This window comes from Lampetra fluviatilis, chromosome 68, assembly GCF_964198595.1.
Source record: "Lampetra fluviatilis chromosome 68, kcLamFluv1.1, whole genome shotgun sequence".
Lineage (NCBI taxonomy): Eukaryota > Metazoa > Chordata > Hyperoartia > Petromyzontiformes > Petromyzontidae > Lampetra > Lampetra fluviatilis.
This window is the reverse complement of record NC_136342.1, coordinates 5,956,828-5,980,834: the sequence shown is the minus strand read 5'-3', so window position 1 is coordinate 5,980,834 and position 24,007 is coordinate 5,956,828. Positions and strand designations below refer to the sequence as shown.

General features: G+C 53.4%; 1 protein-coding gene across 9 annotated transcripts in view; it reads right to left on the bottom strand.

Annotated features, from left to right (window-relative positions):
* LOC144952477 (discoidin domain-containing receptor 2-like) overlaps positions 1–24,007 on the bottom strand; it is a 122,830-nt gene that overhangs the window by 93,031 nt on the left and 5,792 nt on the right. Inside the window, exons 1-2 of one of the 9 annotated variants that reach the window (XM_078882895.1) lie at positions 12,296–13,279; positions 11,811–11,872 (exon numbers count right to left, since the gene is read on the bottom strand). The gene's annotated coding sequence lies outside the window, so the exon portion shown is untranslated. Of the gene's footprint in view, positions 1–9,240; positions 9,307–10,832; positions 10,854–11,810; positions 11,940–12,295; positions 13,280–24,007 lie in introns of those variants that run through there. The other 8 variants (XM_078882897.1, XM_078882898.1, XM_078882894.1 and 5 more) reach the window with 8 other exon arrangements.

Below are 24,007 nucleotides of genomic sequence, written 5' to 3'. Positions count from 1 at the left end.
TTAGCAGCATCAAAGGGAAGGGATATGGGAAATGCAGGTATGTGATTAGTACTGCTTATGCCCGTGCATTATGCAGGATTAGCAACATCAAAGGGAGGGGATATGGGAAATGCAGGTATGTGAATAGTACTAATTATGCCCGTGCATTATGCAGGATTAGCAGAATCAAAGGGAGGGGATAGGGGTAGCATTAATACAGGGAAGGAGTGTTAATAGTATGTAGCTGCAGTAACTAAAACCACCACGTAAACAACTTAAGTATAAACTACATAGTATCATCAGTATACTAAATATACTCTACAATAAGCTGAGTTACTAACAGTAAGTAATACATGACAATTCTACGTCGTAAAAAATATATAATATGCTTCCATCTAAACTGTATTCTCTTACATCACACGAGTCTACACTGTACTATATACTGCCATAGACAAACCCAACATTAAATTATATACTGTTATGCTATAAACCACCCTAAACCTTATACATTGTAATATTACACTATGTATTATTCTACCCACCGTAATGTGTATCACACTGCTGTATATTCACTATACAATTACGATACTATATATTACTTTGTACATTGTATTAAGCATATAAATTTTATACTATGTGTTATTATACACTGTACCATTGACCGTCGTGTGAAAGATACTAAGAGGAAGCAACGAAATATGTCAATGGGTGAGTAGTGAGAAACTTGCTGCGGAGCAAAGAATCCATTCCCTGCAGAGAATACAATGCCAGTGAGTGGAACGCGGTCTGAAAGTCATCGTAAACGTGAACACAATCAGTTAAGATCCGAAATGGTTTATTACGTCCTTCCAATGATTGCTAAGCCAGAATCCATCTTCTCGGTTGCATAATGCACGGGCATGAGTAGTACTAATCACATACCTGCATTTACCGTAAATATGCTAAATGCCTCTTGATATGCATATTCTTTTGTCAAGGCGCTCTTTTCCCCCCTTCCAACCCAGCTTATATATATGCTCCAAGCACGTGTGCTGTTTCATTCAGACGCTATCGCCTCGACAGACCTGGTTTTCACCTGAGGACGGCTGCTTGCGTTGTGGCCGAAACGTCGTGAGAATTGTTTTATTATGTTTCATTTTTCTTATTTTATTACTTCCCTTCTATGTGACTTTACCGAAAGAACCAAGAAGATGAATCCCTGCAGTCACGAAAGCTTTAAATCGATGCTTCAAATCGCTTTAAACTATTGTCATTGTAGTGTGTATTTAATGTGGCGCTGCACTCTGATGTTGTAGGAGAAAACATTTATTAAAAAGTCTATTTAATTTAGTAGAACGTGTGTTCTATATTTATTTAAAGTTGCGCATTTTTATGTGACGTCAAATTTCTCAAACCCCCCCCCCCATCGTCACACATCGTCACAAATGTCTGACCCCCCCCCCAGGTGCGTGACGTCATTTATGGACGGCCCCTAATATACACGACTATACCAAATTGAAAACGAATTTCTTTGAAACTGCTTTGTACTGTATTTAGTTTGTCGTCCTTCTCCCACACCTCCGATGAGCACGGTTGGTTACGTTACGGTGCGAAAGAAGTTCAACATATATACATACTACACAATACACTACACTATACACTACACTATACACTACACACTACACTACTATACAATACACTATACACTACTATACAATACACTATACACTACTATACAATACACTATACAATACACTATACAATACACTATACACTACTATACATTACTATACAATACACTATACACTACACTACTATACACTACACTACTATACACTATATACTACTATACACTACTATACACTGCCGTTCATATTATTTGCACTCCTGTCGTGTTGTTGCATTGTTTGTTGACGAAACGTACTGATCCAGTACGCCATACTGGAGATCTGTGACAAAGAGCTTCATAGCTCATCAGATTCCGCCTCCCGCAGTCTACATACAGATCCCGTCTCTGACATCTGATCCAACCCGGCCTTCTCCTCCCAACCCCCACTCCTGTGCGCGTCTGTCATGCTCGCATGGCTGCATGCACACGTGACGCATGTGTGTGTGTCACCGCATGCCGAAGCAGTTTTTGCTTGGCCGGATAGTGAGGGGGCCAAACGGGCACGGCACGGGCTGGAGAAAAGATGGAGCTGATGCAGTACGGGAGGATGTGGAGCTGAGTGTTCTTGTCGATGACCGGTATCAGCGGTGTCAAGATCGGCCTCTATGGAAGAGGCTCGTGAAGGACGCTGCTGCTGGGCAATTAAAGGCGGTCACCCTCCAGCAACAACGGAGGGCAGAGGAGCGACGCTCACAACAACAAGTGGAGCGCCGGCGGCTAAAACGCAGTAAGTTGGCACAGTAGGGGGTACAGCTGGTGTGCATCTGCCAGTCATCTCAGTCAGCCGACCCATGGCACCTGCTGGGTCTGTCCCGTGACCTCCTGTCAGCGATCTTTCGACACTACACATGGTCTCAAAGTGCACCTAGCCTGGCACAGGTGCCGTGGTGACGTCACCGTCAATTAGTAGCGAATGACAGGTTATGTGTATGTATGTGTGCATGTGTGTGCGTGCGTCAGCGGAGCAGTGACAACCCGAGTTTGATTCCCGCTCACGGCAAACATCAGTGATGAATATCCGAACCGGTCCTGGGCCTCCCCTAGGTCGACTCGGCCCCAAATGACTACCTGGTGCTGTGTGTAGTAAACATGACCTCTGGGGTGACAAAGGCGGCCGGGTGCGCTGCTGGCCACCCGCACCCTCGTGTGTCGTGCCGGCCTTCAGAGGTAATGCTACTCGCTAACAGCACAGTCTGTTAAGGCTATACGGGGGATCTTTGCATTTCGTGCATCGGCATGAGTCACAGAGCGTGTATAGTACAACGTGTCAGGATTGACTAGTGGCATAGCCAAGCAGTCGCCGCTCGTTACAGATGCTCTTTGTTCGCATCCAGCAGGCCGCCCTGGTGATCACCGCTCAACATCCTTCTGAACAACATCGACTCAATCTCTTCTTCTCTGAGCCCGTGCCGTGCCCCATTCAGCACTCCCTCTCCGGTCAAACAGAAGCTGCTTTGGGGCATGCGGCGGCTGGGCATGCGGGCTACGTGACCCAGCCAGCGCAGCCTCGCCTGCCGGAGGAGCTCACTGATGATGGGACTGCATCCAGATATTTCAACGGTCTGTGAACTCAAACAATCCAGCCTGGTTAAGCCCAGGATATATGGTAGGCAGGCCAGCCTGAATGTTTCTAACCGCAGAAGATGTTACTTCTAGAGGGTTCAACGTCTTGCAAGTGTAGTGACAGAGAAAGGTCACTACTGTGTCGGCCCGTACGAAGGCTGGGGGCCCCAAGGGGGTGCCTGGGGGGTCACGTGGTGGAGGGATCCGGACCCTCCCATAGGTGGGGGAAGTGAGGCGTGTCCTGGGAAGGGAGGCGTGGCCTGAAGAGAGCCAGCCACGCCGGGGCGGAGCCAGCCACGCAAAACCAAATATAAGCGTGGTGTGAACGCAGAGCGCGGCTGTTGTACTGTACTCCAAGGTGAAGACATCTTCGGTCGTCAAGTCCCGAGTCGTCGTCCTGGGCCAGGCAGGCCGTTGCCTGCCTGGTCCAGTCTGTGTCGTGTTCCAGAGTGTTAGTGAGTTGAGGAAGGTGGTCACCACCTCATGTAGAGTGTTATATTATTTACCGTTTAATAAATAGTGTTGCCTCCAAGTTGCGTGTGTGTGCACCTAATTCGAACCTACTACACAAGCATAAAAAAGGCAGGGAATAACCGTGGCCGAGAAGACCATGAGCTTTGTATAGAGGAACAGACCAGGTAGCTTCCACACAGCAGCGTTACACAGCCGATGAAAATATAATGCCGTTCGACTGATTCGGAGTGAGACTGGTCATAAGCACACTGTCCGGGTATGGGAAACTTCTCCACTCTCCCCACAATTGCCCCGTCACTCCTGGGGAGTTGATGAGAGGGAGCATTTGGTGACAAAATACCCAGGCAGGTGCTTTGTTTTTGTGGGGCTAATGGTAAGGCCCCAGCTCTTAGTAGCATGCTCCAGGTTTAGCAGAAGCATCTCCAACTCCTCAAGAATCGGCAGTAATTACCAGATCATCAGCATACATAACATGGTTGACCAACAGAGAGCCATCCCTTGACCGCACCCGGGCATCAATCAGCCTCCCATGGTATCTGTACCACATGGAAACTCCACTGGTACATCCATGGAAAGCTTCTCGAACTTCGTGGTCAAATAAGATATTAAATAACGTGGGAGCCAGAGAATATCCCTGTCGCACCCCAATGTGAACAGGGATGGCTCTAGCACACCCGGCCACGCAACTTTACCCGGGCCTGCCCACCATCATGAAGGTCCTTAATAAGTTGTGAGCAGATGGCAAGGGACTCCAAAAGCAGAAAAAACAACCCAGAGTCCAGGCCTTGGGCAGGTCAATAAAGCAGAGGTGTAGGTCCTGTTGAAGTTCCCGACACCTCTGCTGTAGCATGACAGAGAAGATGGCGTCTGAGCAGGACCGTCCCAGTCTGAAACCACATTGGGGCTCCCACACACACCCACACTCACTCTCTTCAAAACGGGAGGGAGAGCATATAAACTACACGCAGAAAGGCACCCAAGCGTGGAGTCGAACTTGGGCTCTTGTTGCTGTGAGGGCCTGTAACCCTTGCCACCCTGCTTTAAAACATTGGGATGTTTTCTGTGATAATGATTTAAACGGCTATCAGGGCTCTACAACACATTCGGCCACGACTGAGTCGTGACATAGCCAACACGGTGGTGGCGTGCGGCGTAGTATCGTAGACAAGGTCCGATTATATTATCGCAGCTCGCTACTCTACGGGAGGTCTGGCAAAAACATGAGCAGGCTGCAGCGTGCACAACATTCTATGGCCACGTGCGGCATGACGTGTCCCGCAAGGTCCCACCATGTCCCGCAAGGTCCCACCGTGTCCCGCAAGGTCCCACCGTGTCCCGCAAGGTCCCACCGTGTCCCGCAAGGTCCCACCGTGTCCCGCAAGGTCCCACCGTGTCCGTCCGCTGCTCGCTGAGCGGCATTGGCTTCTGGTTGCCGAGCGAATAGGTGATAATAAGGTCACACTCATTACACACAAAGTGATTGACGCTAATGATCTCGTCAAGAAGCACGAATCATCGCAACGAACTCCGGTCATCTTCACAGCTAGCGGCAGCTCTTGGCTGACCATTGAACAAAGACTGTGGGCACCGCATCGCGCGCTTGCAGGCACTCTTTTGCGGCCGTATGCAACGCTCTTCCTTCCGATGTAAGTGTAATAAACGACTCTGGACCACGATGTCTGTCCCAGTGTCCTTTATTATTCGGTTCGTGCTGTACACCCACACGGCTGTCTTGACTCGGTAGCTTCTCCACGGTGCTGACTCCAATGTCAGCCCGATCCACAACAGCAACTCCGCTGCTGTTTCTCTCACACAGCCCCCTTTGGCTGTACTCGCTGCTGCTCTTCTCCCTCCGCAGCTCTCACAGCTTCTTGCTCTCTCTCTCTCTCTCCGCAGCTCCTCCTGGCAGCCACACCGCTGCCTCTAACACACAGCCTTCCTGGCTGTACTCTCCTCTCTCTTCGTCGCTCCTGCGACTCTCTGCAGCCACACCGCTGCCTCTAACACACAGCCTTCCTGGCTGTCCTCTGGGGTCGGCCCCCGCTCGCCGGCGGTGCCTCCCTCCTCTCGTTCGCCCTCGTGGCCTCACCCTTTTCCATTCACCACCGGACTAACTTCCCCTTCCGGTTTCCCCGCTTAAAGCCCCGAACCTTCCCCCCACGTCACATGACTCCACCCCCCGTGACGTCACCTCCGGAAGGTCGCTTACGCCCGCATTACACCACCCTCCCCCGTAGAAAAATCCCAGCCGACCTCGGCTGACCAATAGCAAATCGTAATGCGGCGAACCGAGCTTCCCCCCCTAAAGGACACTAAGCATATAATATAACAACAAGAACAACAACAGCACAAAGCACAACAACGCACATCCGCATGTCGTACACGACAGCCCCCCGGCCCCAGGATAGAGATGATGTAATTCCGGGCCGCTTAAGAAACCCCCAATAATTACCCAAATAACCGCGATGGACGCCCCAGTATTTACATTTGAACAGCAATATTATTTACACGTGAAAACAACAACAACAAAAAAAAATTTCTGCTCTTACCCACCAGCAGTCCTCCCTTGAGGACCAGCACAGACCTCAGACGTACACAGCATGTACCCACAGTCACTCTCAACAAACCAACAAAACCCCTAATCGCACACCCTCGCGTGGAGAGCCACGCTCCCCAGCGGTAACGTTTAACTCGCCGTAACCCTCACCGTGGTCGTCAACCCACGGAAACATCCATTTACCATACTCTCGGCTAGTGCCATTTCGGGGATGAGCAGCACTCGGCCATGCTTCTCCCTTACTATCCCATCAGCGATGGACACACACCAGCCTCTTATAGTCTGACGCTTTATAGCCAAGGGAAGATCAATCCCTCGGCAAGGCCAGATCTCAACGACCCCCCCCATGGGGTAATGTTCTCTTATAGAGACAATAACGCCCTAACCCAAATCCCGTGAGCCCCCGGCACACCAGGTTCAGTCTGCCTCCGCACAACTGAACCATGACTCCCCGAGCCATATGAGCACACGGCCCATTAGTTTAAGACATACCACGGAGGTTTCGCCTCCCGGCTGTCAGGTCAGCCATCAGCCATAGGCCGACGTGACCACCACTCGTGCATCACCCAATCAACAATGGCAGGCATAACAGATGGAATATTTGCCCCACCGAGGTTTTTCCCGCGCGCTCACAATGGCGGCCCCCTTCGCCCAGCGCGTTCGCGCAATATCTCGCGCGCACTCAAAATGGCGGCCCTTTCCGCAAAGCGCATCGACGCCATACCCCGCGTGTGCGCAAAATGGCGGCCCAACGTGCGAACACGTGGCCAGTTTTCTCCATTCGTGCACCCCAGCTTCCCTTTGCTGGGGGTCACAAATTGCATCCCCCGTCTTATTGTAACAATCCCAACAACGATAGACGCACAGCCCCAGCTTGCTGCGCGCAGCAGTCATATCGGGGAATTTTTAACCAATATTTTACCAACCACATTGGTTACACAACCCAACTCGCAAAGCAACTCGTGGCTGCATGCGACCAACCGAATACGCGACGCAATTTGGCGCCAATTACGGTCCCATTAGCATTAACCTTTGAGACACCCACAACGGCGTCATCACGCACCCTCAAAGCGCGCTCTCTCTCTCACAAAGCGCCGTTACCCATAATATACACAAAATCGCGTGTACATAACATCCATACGACCAAATAATAGGGTCCCCCTCGAATTTGTTACCAATTTCCAAACAGGTACGCACAATTAATAACATCCCAATCCCAATAGTCAATCAATGCATCGCACCCCATAACCGTACAGAACGGTGTAACAGCACATACAGTCAACATATCGCGATCACACGCGCACATTTAAGCACAATAGCAAACCGATCTGCAGGTAACCAACACACCATTAATCCAGTCGTAACATTGCAGCAACAACACAAATATTCTCTCTCTTGCAACAACCACATCGCACCTAGCACCTCGCAGCACAATACACCAAAAAAAAATATATATATTTTCCAATTAAGCCCATCGCACAAGGTAACCCACGAGATGATACAGCGCAAGATACCCGACGCTCCCGAGTTAATAATTAACTTCGACATCAATATAACAACTCCACACCGCAGCGCACACACACAATTTAACACTCAGCAAGCACAGCATACTCTCCGTCCATTCTCAACACACGTACACACTTTAATTGACACCAAGCAACAAGCAGATAGCGCGTTCATCGTTATTACACACACATACACACTTTCCGAACCGCGCTCCGCACAATCGAGTCATGAGAGAAAACAAAATCGCCCCCACTCGGCCCTCGAAAGATGGGTGAGGTGTGTGTAAAGGCCGGTTGCGTATCGTTACGACCCGCCCGGGGCTGCAGCAAGAAGAGGACGGCAGGGCGGCAACTTGAGTCGTCTCGCAGAACTCGTTCGGCGACTTGACTGCTCCGTTGTCACGCACCCGAGCCAGGACGGGAGAGCTCCCGCCCCAGCAGCTGTAGCGTCGTCGTCCTCTCCTCGCAGCTCCCCCTCGCAAAACAGCAGCTCACAGCAGGCTGCCCTCCCCGCGGCACCTCCAGATGGCAGCGCAAGGCTGCCTCTCCGCCGCGATGTTGAAGATGGCGGCGTCTCCCCGCCGCGGTGAAGACAAGATGGCGGCTTCCCGCCGTTTCTCCCCTGCCACGCCCAAGATGGCGTCTTCGTGCCACGTGGCAGATGGCGCTGGCAGCGCAGGCAAGGCGTCGGCCTGCAGACCACCATCGGCTTCCCCCACTGCCGTCGTCGGCGTGGTGAGCTCACACGGTTTCGCCAGCACGATTTTCCAGGTCTCCAGCTGCGCCATCTGTCTCAATCGTAAGTCGGATGATGTAGCAGATGATGGCACAGGAATATTCTTTCTTCCGAGCCGTCTTGACAAGCCGTTTCACTTCTGACACCAGTGTAATTAACGACTCTGGACCACGATGTCTGTCCCAGTGTCCTTTATTATTCGGTTCGTGCTGTACACCCACACGGCTGTCTTGACTCGGTAGCTTCTCCACGGTGCTGACTCCAATGTCAGCCCGATCCACAACAGCAGCTCCGCTGCTGTTTCTCTCACACAGCCCCCTTTGGCTGTACTCGCTGCTGCTCTTCTCCCTCCGCAGCTCTCACAGCTTCTTGCTCTCTCTCTCTCTCTCCGCAGCTCCTCCTGGCAGCCACACCGCTGCCTCTAACACACAGCCTTCCTGGCTGTACTCTCCTCTCTCTTCGTCGCTCCTGCGACTCTCTGCAGCCACACCGCTGCCTCTAACACACAGCCTTCCTGGCTGTCCTCTGGGGTCGGCCCCCGCTCGCCGGCGGTGCCTCCCTCCTCTCGTTCGCCCTCGTGGCCTCACCCTTTTCCATTCACCACCGGACTAACTTCCCCTTCCGGTTTCCCCGCTTAAAGCCCCGAACCTTCCCCCCACGTCACATGACTCCACCCCCCGTGACGTCACCTCCGGAAGGTCGCTTACGCCCGCATTACATAAGGAAGCCACTGGGAGGTGTGCACTTTTAAATCATCTCGACTGACAAATTCACTCACGTAGAATTGCTCGTTGTTGCGTTCCGTTTGTCCTCCTTCCCCCGCACCTCCGATTAGAGCGTTTGGCTACATACAGTGCAAAAATAAGAAGTGTGACATACATACTACACTATACACTACTATACAAAGATCCCCCGTGTAGCCTTAACAGGCTGTAGGGGCAAGTGCTGTTAGCGAGCACCTATGAAGGCCGGAACGGTACATGAGGGGGTGGGTGGCCCGCACCACGCCCGACCGCCTTTGTCTCCCCAGTGGCAATGTTTACTACACACCGCACCAGGTACTCATTTGAGGCTGAGTCGACCTAAGTGAGGCCCAGGACCGATTCAGATAATCGTCACTGGTGTTGGCCGTGAGCGGGAATCGAACTCGGGTGGCCGGTTTCGTAGCGCAGCGTAGCGCTAACCGCTACACTACTGCTCCCCACACACTACTACTATACACTACAATTCACTACACAGAATACATTATACACACTTTAATCACCCAGGAATGTCTATCCTTAACACTCGTGACGTCACTCCACATCGAACAGCCCCTCTCATTAATATTCATGAACAGGTTACCTCCTCCACATGGTCCCTCCCCTCATTAATAATAATTAGCGGCTGACGTCACTCCACATGGGGGGCCGAGGCGCCTCCTCACCCCCCTCGGCATAAACTTACAGCCCTCACTACAAAGGCAGAACCCTCACGTCACGCGATCTCCGTAACGCTACTGAGACGTCAAAGTAAAAAGGACGTCATGATAATGAACAAGGGATTATAAACTTAAAATGAAATAGCTCTGTGTCACCGCGCACTTACACATTGCACACGCATTAATGCAATGAATATCACGTCGCGGTCTGCTTTTCACTTGCAAGTTTCAGATTTACTGCAATACACCCGTCCTTGGACGGGCAACAGGCGAGTACACAATATTTTGATACCAAGTTGAAAACACATTCTTTAGAACTGCTTTTTGTGCTTAGTTTGTTGCCCTTCCCCCGCACCTCCTGATTATCCACGGTTGGCTACGTCCGGTGCGAAATAAGGTAAACATATACCTACTACACTACTATACACTACACTGTACATTACGCACACTACACTATACACTACACACATTATAACTCACTACACTATAGGTACTACACACACTACATTATTACTACAATATATACATGATTCACAATACACACACTACACTATACACTACACACACTACACTATATACCACACTATACACTACACGGAATGTACTGGCTTCTCGACCCCGACGGGAAGGCAGTTTCAAAAAATCTTGGTGGAATCCACCAACCCTCGCTGTCTCCAAAGTGCCGGATTACAAACCGCGGCCAATCAGTGCAAGTTCGAGACACACCTGGGCAGACATTCACACGCTCACCTGCCCGCACGCTCACCCTCCCACACGTTCACACGCTCACCTGCCCACACGCTCACCTGCCCACACGCTCACCTGCCCACACGCTCACCTGCCCACACGCTCACCTGCCCACACGCTCACCTGCCCACACGCTCACCTGCCCACACGCTCACCTGCCCACACGCTCACACGCTCACCTCCCCACACGTTCACACGCTCACCTCCCCACACGCTCACCTGCCCACACGCTCAACTGCCCACACGCTCAACTGCCCACACGCTCAACTGCCCACACGCTCACCTGCCCACACGCTCACCTGCCCACACGTTCACACGCTCACCTCCCCACACGTACACACGCTCACCTCCCCACATGCTCACCTGCCCACACGCTCACCTGCCCACACGCTCACCTGCCCACACGCTCACCTGCCCACACGCTCACCTGCCCACACGCTCACCTCCCCACACGCTCACCTCCCCACACGTCCACACGCTCACCTCCCCACACGTTCACACGCTCACCTCCCCACACGTCCACACGCTCACCCACCCCACACGTTCACACGCCCACCTCCCCACACGTTCACACGCTCACCTGCCCACACGTCCACACGCTCACCTCTCCACACGTCCACACGCTCACCTGCCCACACGTTCACACGCTCACCTGCCCACACGCTCACCTGCCCACACGCTCACCTGCCCACACGCTCACCTGCCCACACGCTCACCTGCCCACACGCTCACCTCCCCACACGTTCACACGCCCACCTCCCCACACGTTCACACGCTCACCTGCCCACACGTCCACACGCTCACCTCCCCACACGTCCACACGCTCACCTGCCCACACGCTCACCTCCCCACACGTTCACACGCTCACCTGCCCACACGCTCACCTCCCCACACGTTCACCTGCCCACACGTCCACACGCTCACCTGCCCACACGCTCACCTGCCCACACGCTCACCTGCCCACACGCTCACCTGCCCACACGCTCACCTGCCCACACGTTCACACTCTCACCTCCCCACACGTTCACACGCTCACCTCCCCACACGTTCACACGCTCACCCTCCCCACACGTTCACACGCTCACCCTCCCACACGCTCACACGCTCACCTCCCCACACGTTCACACGCTCACCTGACCACACGCTCACCTGACCACACGCTCACCTCCCCACACGCTCACCTGCCTGCGCTCACCCCAAGGGCTGCTGCCAGCGCCACGCCTCAGGAGTCTTCCGCCTCTCTCTGTGTGACGCCGCCGTTCACACCGAGAGAAGAAGGGTACGAGGTGGGGGGGAGGGAGGGGGAGGGAGAGAGGCACAGGGGGTGTCAGAGTGGGAGGGTGGTGGAGAAGGGGAGAGGGGGGGGTGATGGAGGGCGTGGAGAAGAAGAGAGAGGGGGAGGGGAGGGACACAAAGAGGAGGAGGGAGGGAGCCAGAGAGGGCGGAGACTGGGGGAGAGAGGGGGAGGGGTGACTGTGTGCGTGACACAGAGACACGGGCACAGAGGTGCTCGAGTTCGGGTGAATGAGACACACACACAGACACACACACAGACACACACACAGACACACACACAGACACACACACAGACACACACACAGACGGACACACACACAAAGTCACACACACAAAGTCACACACACAAAGATCCCCCGTATAGCCTTACCAAACTGTTGGGCAAAGTGCTGTTAGCGAGCACCTATGAAGGCCGGCACGACGCACGAGGGGGTGGGTGGCCAGCACCACGCCCGGCCGCCTTTGCCTCCCCAGTGGCGATGTTAACTACACACCGCACCAGGTACTCATTTGAGGCTGAGTCTACATTGGGGAGGCCCAGGACCGGTTCAGATCGTCACTGGTCTTGGCCGTGAGCGGGAATCGAACTCGGGTCGCCGGTTTCATTGTACAGCGCACTAACCACGACACTACCGCTCCCCCCACAGGCAAACAAAGACAAAGTCACACATACACAGACACACACTGGCACGCAGTCCTACAAAGACAAAAATCCCCCGTATAGCCTTAACAGACTATTGGGGCAAGTGCCGCCTTTGTCTCCCCATTGGCGATGTTTACACACCGCACCAGGTACTCATTCGAGGCTGAGTCGACCTAATCATACGCATAGGTACACACAGACAGAGTCACACACACGCGCGCAGGATGATCCAGCGATCCTCGCAAGAGCTCGTCACACAAGGGGGTGACAGTCGGGTGAGGGTCAGGCACAGAGAGAGAGTGGCACACACACAGAGGCAGTTCTATAGAGAGAGTGGCACACACACAGAGGCAGATCTATAGAGAGAGTGGCACACACACAGAGGCAGATCTATAGAGAGTGGCACACACACAGAGGCAGATCTACAGAGAGAGTGGCAGATACAGAGGCAGAGTGGCAGATACAGAGGAGAGAGGGGACGAGTGCAAGACAGATACGGAAAGGCACAGAGAGAGAGAGTCGGGACGAGCGGTAGATACAGAGAGAGGGCAATGAGTGGCACAGAGGGAGAGATGCAGGCCAGATACACAGTGAGAGTCCCACTGAGAAAAGGGAAGAGAGTGGCCTGTACACAGAGAATAGATACAGGGAGGGTGAGAGCGGCAGAGGCAGATGGGGGAGAGAGTGACAGAGAAAAGGGGGGGTGGAGTGACACACAGAGAGAGAGGACGCGAGGGGGTGGGTGGGAGAGGCAGCTATAGAGAGCGAGAGAGTGGGGGCAGCGGTAGGCACACAGGGAGAGAGTGGGGGGATGTGGAGGCTCTGGCCACGAGCCGCTCTCGAGTCTAAAGGGACCGCGTTTACTCCGGCGCCCTCTCTCGCCGACTCCATTCAATCGGAGTTCATTCGATGGGGATCGATCGATCGTTGTTTATGCTTCGGACCAATGTCGCCCTCAATAAAGCAGGCGCGTCCGTGCACGTGACGAATGTGTGGTTTGCGCGCGCGCGTGTGTGTGTGTACGTATGTTGAAGTGCTTTCGCATCGTACGTAGCCAACCGTGGTTAATCGTCAGTAGTTCTAAACAAATTCGTTTTCAATTTAGTATAGTGGTGTAGTGTGTAGTGTATTGTATAGTGTAATGTATAGTGTAGTGTATAGTAGTGGATCGTGTATTGTAGTGGATAGTAGTGCAGTGTGTGTAGTGTATAGTGTAGCCAAGGTAGGCCCCTGGATATTATTATTGTGAGGTTTTGTGCGGCTGAAGCACGCTGCTAGGAATGAGCCTTTGTTGTGTAGACTGGTTGAAATGGGAGGTTCCAAGAGTTGTTAAGGTGCGGCTGATGTAAAGGTACGGCTGCTGGGAATGGGACTGAGCCTTTGTTATGTAGATGAAACGGCACTTTGCTACGTTGCTGGGATTAATTCTAGATTTGCCAAATTTTGTGTGGTAAAACTTAAAGCAGGAAAACCAGTGTGTGAAAAAAGAGGAAGAAACTATACGGTAACTGAAGAATAATGTCTGTCAAATAAGATGGTCCAAATATGTGTAGTTAAATCTTTTTTGCATGGTTAATAACATCTTTTCCAGTTCTAAAGAAATGAGTTTGTCAATCTCGATGATTTAAAAGTGACATCACAGCTCCCAGTGGCTTCCGAATATCGGAAGGGGAAGAGCGTTCCAGACGGCCGCAGAAGCAGCGCGTCTGAGAGCGTTCTCTGGTCTAACGATGGTGGTGAGACTAGGCAATAAAGACGTCCGCTCTCTCTGGTGTAGGCCAATCAGTTTCAAAGCCAATGCGTGTAACGTTATTATCATCAGAGCATGTCTGTTTGCGATGAGCGCGGTTGGATACGTACGGTGCGAAAGAAGTTCAACACACATGCTACACGATTGTTATCATCACCACGAGAAGCACAAACTGAAACGGGTTTGTCGTGCTGTGTTCGTGCCAAGAGGTATGGTAGCTGCTGCTGCTACCACCACCACCTACTACTAATAACTCCACTATCACCACCGACTACTCTCCCCACCACTACCACCACCACCTACTACTACCGCCACCACCTACTACTCTCAACCCCCACCTACTACTACTACCACCACCTACTACTCTCACCACCACCTACTACTCTCACCACCACCTACTACTCTCACCACCACCTACTACTACCACCATCTACTACTCTCACCACCACCTACTACTCTCACCACCACCTACTACTCTCACCACCACCTACTACTACCACCACCACCTACTACTACCACCACCTACTACTCTCACCACCACCTACTACTACCACCACCACCTACTACTCTCACCACCACCTACTACTCTCACCACCACCTACTACTACCACCACCTACTACTCTCACCACCACCTACTACTCTCACCACCACCTACTACTACCACCACCACCTACTACTCTCACCACCACCTACTACTCTCACCACCACCTACTACTACCACCACCACCTACTACCACCAGCACCTACTGCTACTACCACGACCACCACCTACTACTACCATCACCAACATACATACAAACATAAGACACTATACACTACACTATACACTACACTAAACACTACTATACACTACAATTTACACTACTATACACTACGTGTAGTGAGTCCAAATGAGTCGCAGACGTTATCTTGGGAGCAACACTTTATTTTAGTAACTCAACATAACATAACCTACACTTGGGTGTTGAATGCCCATCTAGCCACACTACGGCAGAACTAGACACGGTTCGCTATCCCGGCCCGGACCACAAGCCGGGTCTCGGATCGCGTGGCTAGAGGCTTCTTTAACCCGACGTGGATCTTCATCACCAGCAACCCGAAGAACCCCGAGCCCCGTTATATCGGCCCAAGCTGGGCCCGGCTCTGCCCCTCGCCCCGCCCACTTTCGAGATCTCTCGAGGTCTTTCCCGAAGGCTCCCGAGAGCTCTTTTATACCACGTGACCTACCCACCCGTCCACGGGTGGCCCCCCTCCAATATCATCCGGTCACGTGTCGGCAGGTCAACCAGCGTATCATGCCCCAACGTAATCCTGGCTGGCTGACGCTCCCTCTCGCTCCCTCCCCGGGAGCCCGCATCACACGCTGCTCGCGGTGCCTCCGCGCTGACCAGCGCTCACCCAAGCCCCGCTAGGGCTCGGTCTACGCCCAGTAAGCGGGCCGCACGTAATGCCAACTCATTACCTGCCGTGGCTTCGTAGGCCCGACACCACACAGTGAAAATCAGTCACTACATACGTATGTAACATAAAACATAGTTTAGTTTAATTTGCATATACGTTTTTAAGTGATTTGTTTACCTTTATAATACTTTGCACTCCTATCGTGTTTGTGAGCATTGTGTTTGTTGTTGTCACGTTCTGACCCCGTAGCCCTTGGAACATCTGTGAACAAAGAGCTTTATAGCTCATTGGATTCCACCTTCAGTGTAAATACAATATTCAGATGTTTAAGTCACATCAAGTCTGGCGAACAACTGGGAGCACAGCACGACAGAGCGAGCAGCAGCAGCAGACACAGCACTGTGCGGTTTGGGCATCATTTGGACTCATCAGTAGGATACGGTCACTGGTGCCGATGGCAAGGCGGTGACAAATCGAAATGACCACAAGTAGTTCCTCAGGAACTGTTAGGTTTTTTTGGTGACAGACGTGTGAGCGTGTGGGCGTGTGAGTTATGCGTGCGTGTGTGCATGTGTGAGAGTGCGTGCGTGCGTGTGTGCGTGGGGAGCGGGAGTGTCGCGGTTAGTGCACTGCGCTCCGAATCTGGCCATCTAGGTTTGATTCCCGCTCACGGCCAATACCAGTGACGATTGCCTGAGCCGGTCATGGGTCTTCACCTAGGTCGACTCAGCCTCAATTGAGTACCTGGTGCTTTGCGTTAACATCACCAGCGCTGCTGATCGCTAGCAGCACTTGCCCCGACAGTCTGTTCGGGCTACACCGGGGATCTTTGTCTTTGTGGGCACACGGCGAATGCCACGTGATTGCGGTTGACGCATTTGGTTATGCAGGAGGCACGGATATTTTGGTTGTTCGCACGGTTTCTCATTTATATATTTTATTATTTGAATTCCCGCTTCACACGTTGAGACCCGTGGGTGTGCGTGTGTACCGGTGTGTCTGTGTGTCTCACTGACGCCACTGGGGAGACAAAGGCGGCCGGGCGTGGTGCTGCCCACCCACCTCCTCGTGTGCCGTGTCGGCCTTCATAGGTACTGCTCGCTAACAGCACTTACCCCAACAGTCTGTTAAAGCTAGGGGATCTGTTTTTTTGTATGAGTGTGTATGAGTGTGTATGGGTGAGTGTGTATGTGTATGAGTGTGTGAGTGCATGAGTGTGTGTGTATGAGTGTATGAGGGTGGGTGTATGAGTCTGGCAAAAACAACCCCCTACCTCCTCGTGGTGCCGGACGGCAACGTTGTGGTGGGCAGTGCCGTGGGGGGAGGGCCAATGTAGATTGGCTTTTCCCTTCATGGCATCTGCAACCACCACAGCGGCCCAATGGGGGCTCTCGACGGATGCAAGGGGCTGGTAACCCCTCCACCTTCAATTAATTACCACCAAACCACGATTTAAAAAAATCTAATTAATAAGCTTGTGCCAGAAGCCCCGGGGGAACAGGCGTCTATGACGTATCCTGGCCAAACCCCATTTGGCAGAGCCAGGAGACTGAACCCTTACCCTCGGGGCTCCTCCAGAAACAACAAAAAGCCACGTCAGATGGCCACGTGGAATGTTTGAACGTTCACTGCGGAGGAGAGGTTGTCACTCATATGTCAGGAGCTGGACTGGTACTGCCTGGATCTCTGTGGCATCCAGGAGATCCGGTGGACCGGCTCTGGCTACTGCCACCATGAGGGGTGGACAGTCCTCTTCTCGGGGCAGGAGATTGCCAAACAACAGGGAGTGGCTCTTCTTCTGATCAAAATAATGAAGGGGGTGTGGGAGCGTGGCGGTGAGGTGTGGGAAGCTGTACGCCCCAGACTACTTTGGGCTCGCCTTCCCATCAACCAGAGGCGAGGTGTGGTGGTCGTGGTTACTTATGCCCCTACCGAAGACGAACATCCGTGGAGGGATGCAGGCAAGGCCGATGAGTCAGATACCTTCTATGACCTCCTGTCACAGGTGCTAGCTAAAGTGGCCCCTCGGAATAGAGTCATCTTGTTGGGTGACTTCAATACCCGAGTTGGTCATGATGCTAGCACCTGGTCTGGAGTGATTGGAATACATGGGCCAGATCAGCTCAATAACAACGGCAGGAGGCTGCGAGATATTTGTGCAGCCCATGGGCTTATAATTACCAACACGCTGTTCCGACATCGGCGCATCCACACAAAATCATGGATGCACACCTGGTCCAAGCAAGAACATCTGCTGGTCTACATAGTGAAGGAACAGCGGATGCGGGCCCATGTCCTTGACACCAGGACCTACCGTGGAGCTGATCTGCCGACTGACCATCGACTTGTCATCTGTAAGATGCGCCTGCCATTCTTCCACTTCGGTGCTGGGTGTACACCCAGGACTCCATTCAAACCCGTAGTGGCATGGTCTCGGCTAGCTGATGAAAGTTGCAAGTGAGAATTTCATCATCGCTTGCAGCTGGGATTGGCATCGTCCCCGAATTCTCCTACTGATGTCGAGGGGAAATGGGCGAGGTTTACGACTGTGCCTCATGCAGCTGCAATGGCTGCTTTGGGTACACGGTCCAGACCTCCTCAGACACCCTGGCTGACAGAGGAGGTGTTCAGGCTGGTTGAGAAAAAGCAACAGGTCCACTCTCATCGTCTACAGCATCCCACGTCAGAGAATAAGGAGGCTTATGACAGCCTCCACTCAGAGGTTCGGAGAGCCGTGAGTGCTGCAAGGATGGTTGGTGGTCACGGGTTGCTGAGGAGATGGAGTCTACCTTAATGGGCTGCGAGCACAAATCGCTTTTTAATTCCATTGAAAAAGTAACCTGCAGGCCCACACCTATTGCCATCATTAGGGGAAAGAACGGTGATCCAATCTCCGACCCCCAGGAACAGGTCTGCAGATTTGCTGAGCATTTCTGTGGGGTCGTGGGGGAGGGGAAATCCCTCAGCCTAGAAAATATCGTGGGCCAAAGTGGGGATGACCCTGCTGAAGCTGTGGTGCCTCAAATATTGGAAGAATAAGTCACCCCCTGTGAGTGGCTGGTTGAGGTGCCATCTGTTGAGAATGTACTGAAGGCAATCCAGAGTCTGAGACCAGGAAAGGCACGGGGCAGAGATGAGCTCCCAAGCGAAATGCTGAGGGAGGGTGGCGTTTGTGTACAGGCTGCCATACATGACATCATAACAACAGTCTGGACCACTGGACGGTTTCGGCAGGATTGGAAGGATGCCCTGGTAGTCTTCCTCTTTAAGAAGGTGGACCGCACAGACTGTAACAACTGCAGGGGCATCTCACTCCTCAGTGTGCCGGGAAAGGTCCTGGCAAGGATAATTCAACATCGCCTTGCCAGGCACGCTGAGGAGAGGCTTGCGGAGCCCCAATGCGGTTTCAGGAAAGGGCGGTGCTGCACAGATGCCATATTTTCAACTCTGGTTCTTCACGTTCTACAGATTTAGATGCCACTGGTTTTTCACGTTCTGCAGATGTAGATGCCACTTCAGCATTTTTTTCTTCTTGTCGTTGTCCCACCTGATGAAGATTGCTTGTGTTGCAATCGAAACATCGTAAATTGTGTTATTTTATTTTGTTTATAACTACGTGGCTTTACCGAAAGAACCAAAGAGTATGCCACTGGTTCCTCATGTTCTGCAGATTTAGATGCCATTGGTTCTTCATCTTCTGCAGATGTAGATGCCGCTGGTTCTTCACGTTCTGAAGATGTAGATGCCACTGCTTCTTCATGTTCTGCAGATGTAGATGCCACTGGTTTTTCATCTACTGTAGATGTAGATGCCACTGGTTCTTCACGTTCTGCAGATGTAGATGCCACTTTCTTTTCACGTTCTGCAAACGTAGATGCCACTGGTTCTTCATCTTCTGCAGATGCCGCTGGTTCTTCACGTTCTGCAGATGTAGATACCACTGGTTCTTCATGTTCTGCAGATGTAGATGCCACTGGTTCTTCACGTTCTGCAGATATAAATGCCACTGGCTCTTCATGTTCTGCAGATGTAAATGCCACTGGTTCTTCATGTTCTGCAGATGTAAATGCCACTGGTTCTTCATGTTCAGCAGATGTAGATACCACTGGTTTTTCATCTTCTGCAGATGAAGATGCTGCTGGATCTTCATCTTCTGCAGATGTAGATGCCACTGGTTCTTCATCTACTGCAGATGTAGATGCCACTGGTTCTTCACGTTCTGCAAATGTAGATGCCACTGGTTCTTCATGTTCTGCGTATGTAGATACCACCGGTTTTTCATCTTCTGCAGATGTAGATGCCGCTGGTTCTTCACATTCTGCAGATGTAAAAACTACTGCTTCTCCCCATTCTGCAGATGTAGATGCCGCCGGTTCTTCATGTTTTGCAGATGTTGATACCGCTGGTTCTTCACGTTCTGCAGATGTAGATGCCACTGGTTCTTCATCTTCTGCAGATGTAGATGCCACTGGTTCTTCACGTTCTGCAGATGTAGATACCACCACCGCCATCTATTGCGTGGCTGTTGAACTTATCGACTCTCGGTCTGAACGAGCAACTGGACATATGGGGGACAGGTTTGTTCGTTTCTCTGAAAGTTCGTAAGTCGAACGTTCGTAAGTGTGGGAGGACCTGTACTCATTGTCAGGGCTGAGCATTCAGACGCTGGGAGCCCCAGGACCGGTTCAGATATTCGTTCACTGATCTTAGCCCCGGGCGTGAAATCGAACTCGGGTCATCCGGCTTCGTAGGCTCGTTCGCGCAGTGCACTGCCCACTGAGCCATCGCTCAGCCACCACTGGGTCATGCACACCACTACACCTATCATACACATGTGTAGTGGTGATATGCGCTGGGGTAGGGATCGTGTGTCAGCGCGTAGTGATTGGCTGTGTGTGTTGGTGACGCGTGCTGACGGTGGGGGATCAGGGGTCAGCGCGGGGTCATGGGTTGTGTGGTGGTGATTGGCTGTGTGCCGGTGACGCGCTTGAGAGGGAGTGATCGTGTGGCAGCGCGGCGTGATTGGTTGTGTAGTGGTAACACGCGCTGGGGAAAACGGATCATAGGAACAGCGCAGCGTGATTGGTCAACTAATGAGCGATGCTCACGTCGAGGTCCGCATACACTCCGTCTCCCGTGAGCGGGGACTATATAAGGGGATGCGCACAGGCGCACGGGGGGAGAAGAGTACCAGCGAAGACGGAAGACGGAGGAAGAGGCGGAACCCTGGGACCCGGAGCCGAACGTCCGTGAGAGAGCCGGCTCGTGGGACTCGGAGGTTGTGGCCCACGCCCAAGCCGGGGTGGGCCTGTAGGCTTCACGGACGTTACGGAGTCAAGAGCAGTGTGTGTAGCCGGAGGGATAGAAGCTACACGAGTCAAGTGCAGTGTGTGTAGCTGGGAGCCCCAGGACCGGTTCAGATATTCGTTCACTGATCTTAGCCCCGGGCGTGAAATCGAACTCGGGTCATCCGGCTTCGTAGGCTCGTTCACGCAGTGCACTGCCCACTGAGCCATCGCTCAGCCACCACTGGGTCATGCACACCACTACACCTATCATACACATGTGTAGTGGTGATATGCGCTGGGGTAGGGATCGTGTGTCAGCGCGTAGTGATTGGCTGTGTGTGTTGGTGACGCGTGCTGACGGTGGGGGATCAGGGGTCAGCGCGGGGTCATGGGTTGTGTGGTGGTGATTGGCTGTGTGCCGGTGACGCGCTTGAGAGGGAGTGATCGTGTGGCAGCGCGGCGTGATTGGTTGTGTAGTGGTAACACGCGCTGGGGAAAACGGATCATAGGAACAGCGCAGCGTGATTGGTCAACTAATGAGCGATGCTCACGTCGAGGTCCGCATACACTCCGTCTCCCGTGAGCGGGGACTATATAAGGGGATGCGCACAGGCGCACGGGGGGAGAAGAGTACCAGCGAAGACGGAAGACGGAGGAAGAGGCGGAACCCTGGGACCCGGAGCCGAACGTCCGTGAGAGAGCCGGCTCGTGGGACTCGGAGGTTGTGGCCCACGCCCAAGCCGGGGTGGGCCTGTAGGCTTCACGGACGTTACGGAGTCAAGAGCAGTGTGTGTAGCCGGAGGGATAGAAGCTACACGAGTCAAGTGCAGTGTGTGTAGCCGGAGGAATAGATCCTACACGAGTCAAGTGAAGTGTGTGTAGCCGGAGGAATAGATGCTGCACGAGTCAAGTGAAGTGTGTGTTGTCTGAGGAATAGAGACCACTCGTTGTATAGTGACAAGTCAAGATTTAATAAAAAGTGTGTTACCCGTCAAGGAGTTTCCTGCCGTCATTCAATACTTCAACTGGCGTCAGAAGTGAAACAGTCTTCCAAGCATGGATACAAGGAAGACCCGTCGGACTCACGAGATTGACCGCGAGGATAACCTTGACGACTCGGGCCAGCTGGCATCGGGGGGTGAGGAAGAAGAAATGCCGACGCCGCAGGATCCGCCGAGGGCGCCGGACGAGCAATTGGGGACCGAAGCCGTGCTCCGCGAGGCGCACTCCCGTCTGGCGGAGCTGCTGCTCGCCGCCGCGTCCATCCTGGCGGAGATCAGCACGTCGGGAGGAGCGGGGACGTCGGTGGACTTTCAACAGGGTCGCCCCGGGGATTCCCGCCAAAATGACTGGGGGATTCCCGCCCTTTCTACTGCGCGGCCATCTTTTGGCGGGAACGGCGAGCACCACGTGGCGGCGGTTCTCCAAGCGCGCCCGCTTACGTCATCAACGCGCGCTGCGGACCGCCATCAGACACCCGCCATTGGGGCCGCCATCTCGCACACCGACGGAGCGGCGGAGAGGAACCACGAGGCAGAGGACGCCTTCATCTTTCAACAGCGCCTTCCAACATTGTCAGCCTTCAAGGCGGATGGCGGGGACTGGGCCCAATTCCAGCGCAGATTTCTGGCGCATCAGGAGATGTCCGCCTGGTCCGACGCTACGGCGCTGCGGGCACTGCCTGCCATGTTGGACGACAACGCGCTCGCGGCCTTCACGTCAGCACGGAGGTCGGACCGCTCCACGCTTAAGGCCGCGTTGGGTCTCATGGCCAAGGTCTACGGACCTCCCTCGGCGTGTCGCCATCATTTTTACGCAAGGCGGAAGGCGGACACGGAGACCGTGCTCGCCTACCGGACGGCATTGCTGGCTCTCGCCGACGCCGCGTTCCCTCGTATGGACGAGGAGGGCCAGGACGCGATGGTCTTGGAGCAACTGCTCAAGTTGGCGCAGGACCTGGGGGTCCCCATCAACACGGCCGACGAGATCAATATTTCTTCCTTGCGGGTCGCAACAAGTATACAGGCGCACGAGGTCCTTCAACGTAAACAGGGGGTCGTCTGCAATGCTGCCGTGGCCTCAGCTCCGGGCCCGGTGGTCACCGAACCCCAGGTTGTCAGCCCACGAGAGGAGGCGTTCACCACGGGACGACCGGGGGACTGGAGGTCGGGGGGTCGTTCGCCTCTGCGATCGGCCCGCAAGCTGGAGCAACCGAGATCTCCGACGACCCTCATCACGTGTTATAACTGCGGCCTCCGGGGCCACGTGGCGTCCGGTTGCCGCGCTCCACGTCAGCGCGCCATGGGACCTCGGCTGGACGACGACCAAGGCCCCAAGTCGTCCCTACTAACCCCGGCAAGTCGCGGCACCTCACATGCTCGGCCTACGTGCACGACACACATGGGCCGTCGCGTTGCGGCGGAGGAGAGCCGGTTAGGGTTCGGGAATTCGGTTCGGCGAGGGGGGTTCGGCCGGGACCGGGGGGACATTAAATGGTCAGAGTTGGGGCACAGAATAGTGGCTGCCTCGGCGGGATCATCCGTCGTTACGGGATTCATTGATGGGGTCGAGGTCAGGGTGTTAGTGGACACCGGGGCGTCGGCGACTATTATATCGGACCTCATTTACAACATTCTCCCCGTCCAATGTCGACCGCTGCTCCCAGTGGACGTGCCATTTTACGCCGCTAATGGGGGATCGTTGGGCATTATCGGTCAGATTAGGGCGTCCATTTGCATTGGAGATATAAAATTGTCGGGACCCGTTTTCGTTTCTTCTTTCTTGGCGGTTCCTTGTCTATTGGGCACTGATTTTTTGGCTAAAATGCCCGTTAAAATTCTCATCGATCAGCGTTGCATTGAACTACCATCGGGTCGCCGTATTTCATTTTTGACGAACCCTACTGAAATTCGGACGGCGTGCGCTACGATACAAGCGTTAGCGACACAGACCGTGCACGTGCCCCCGGGTTCACAGATGTTAATTCCCCTCCGGTTGCG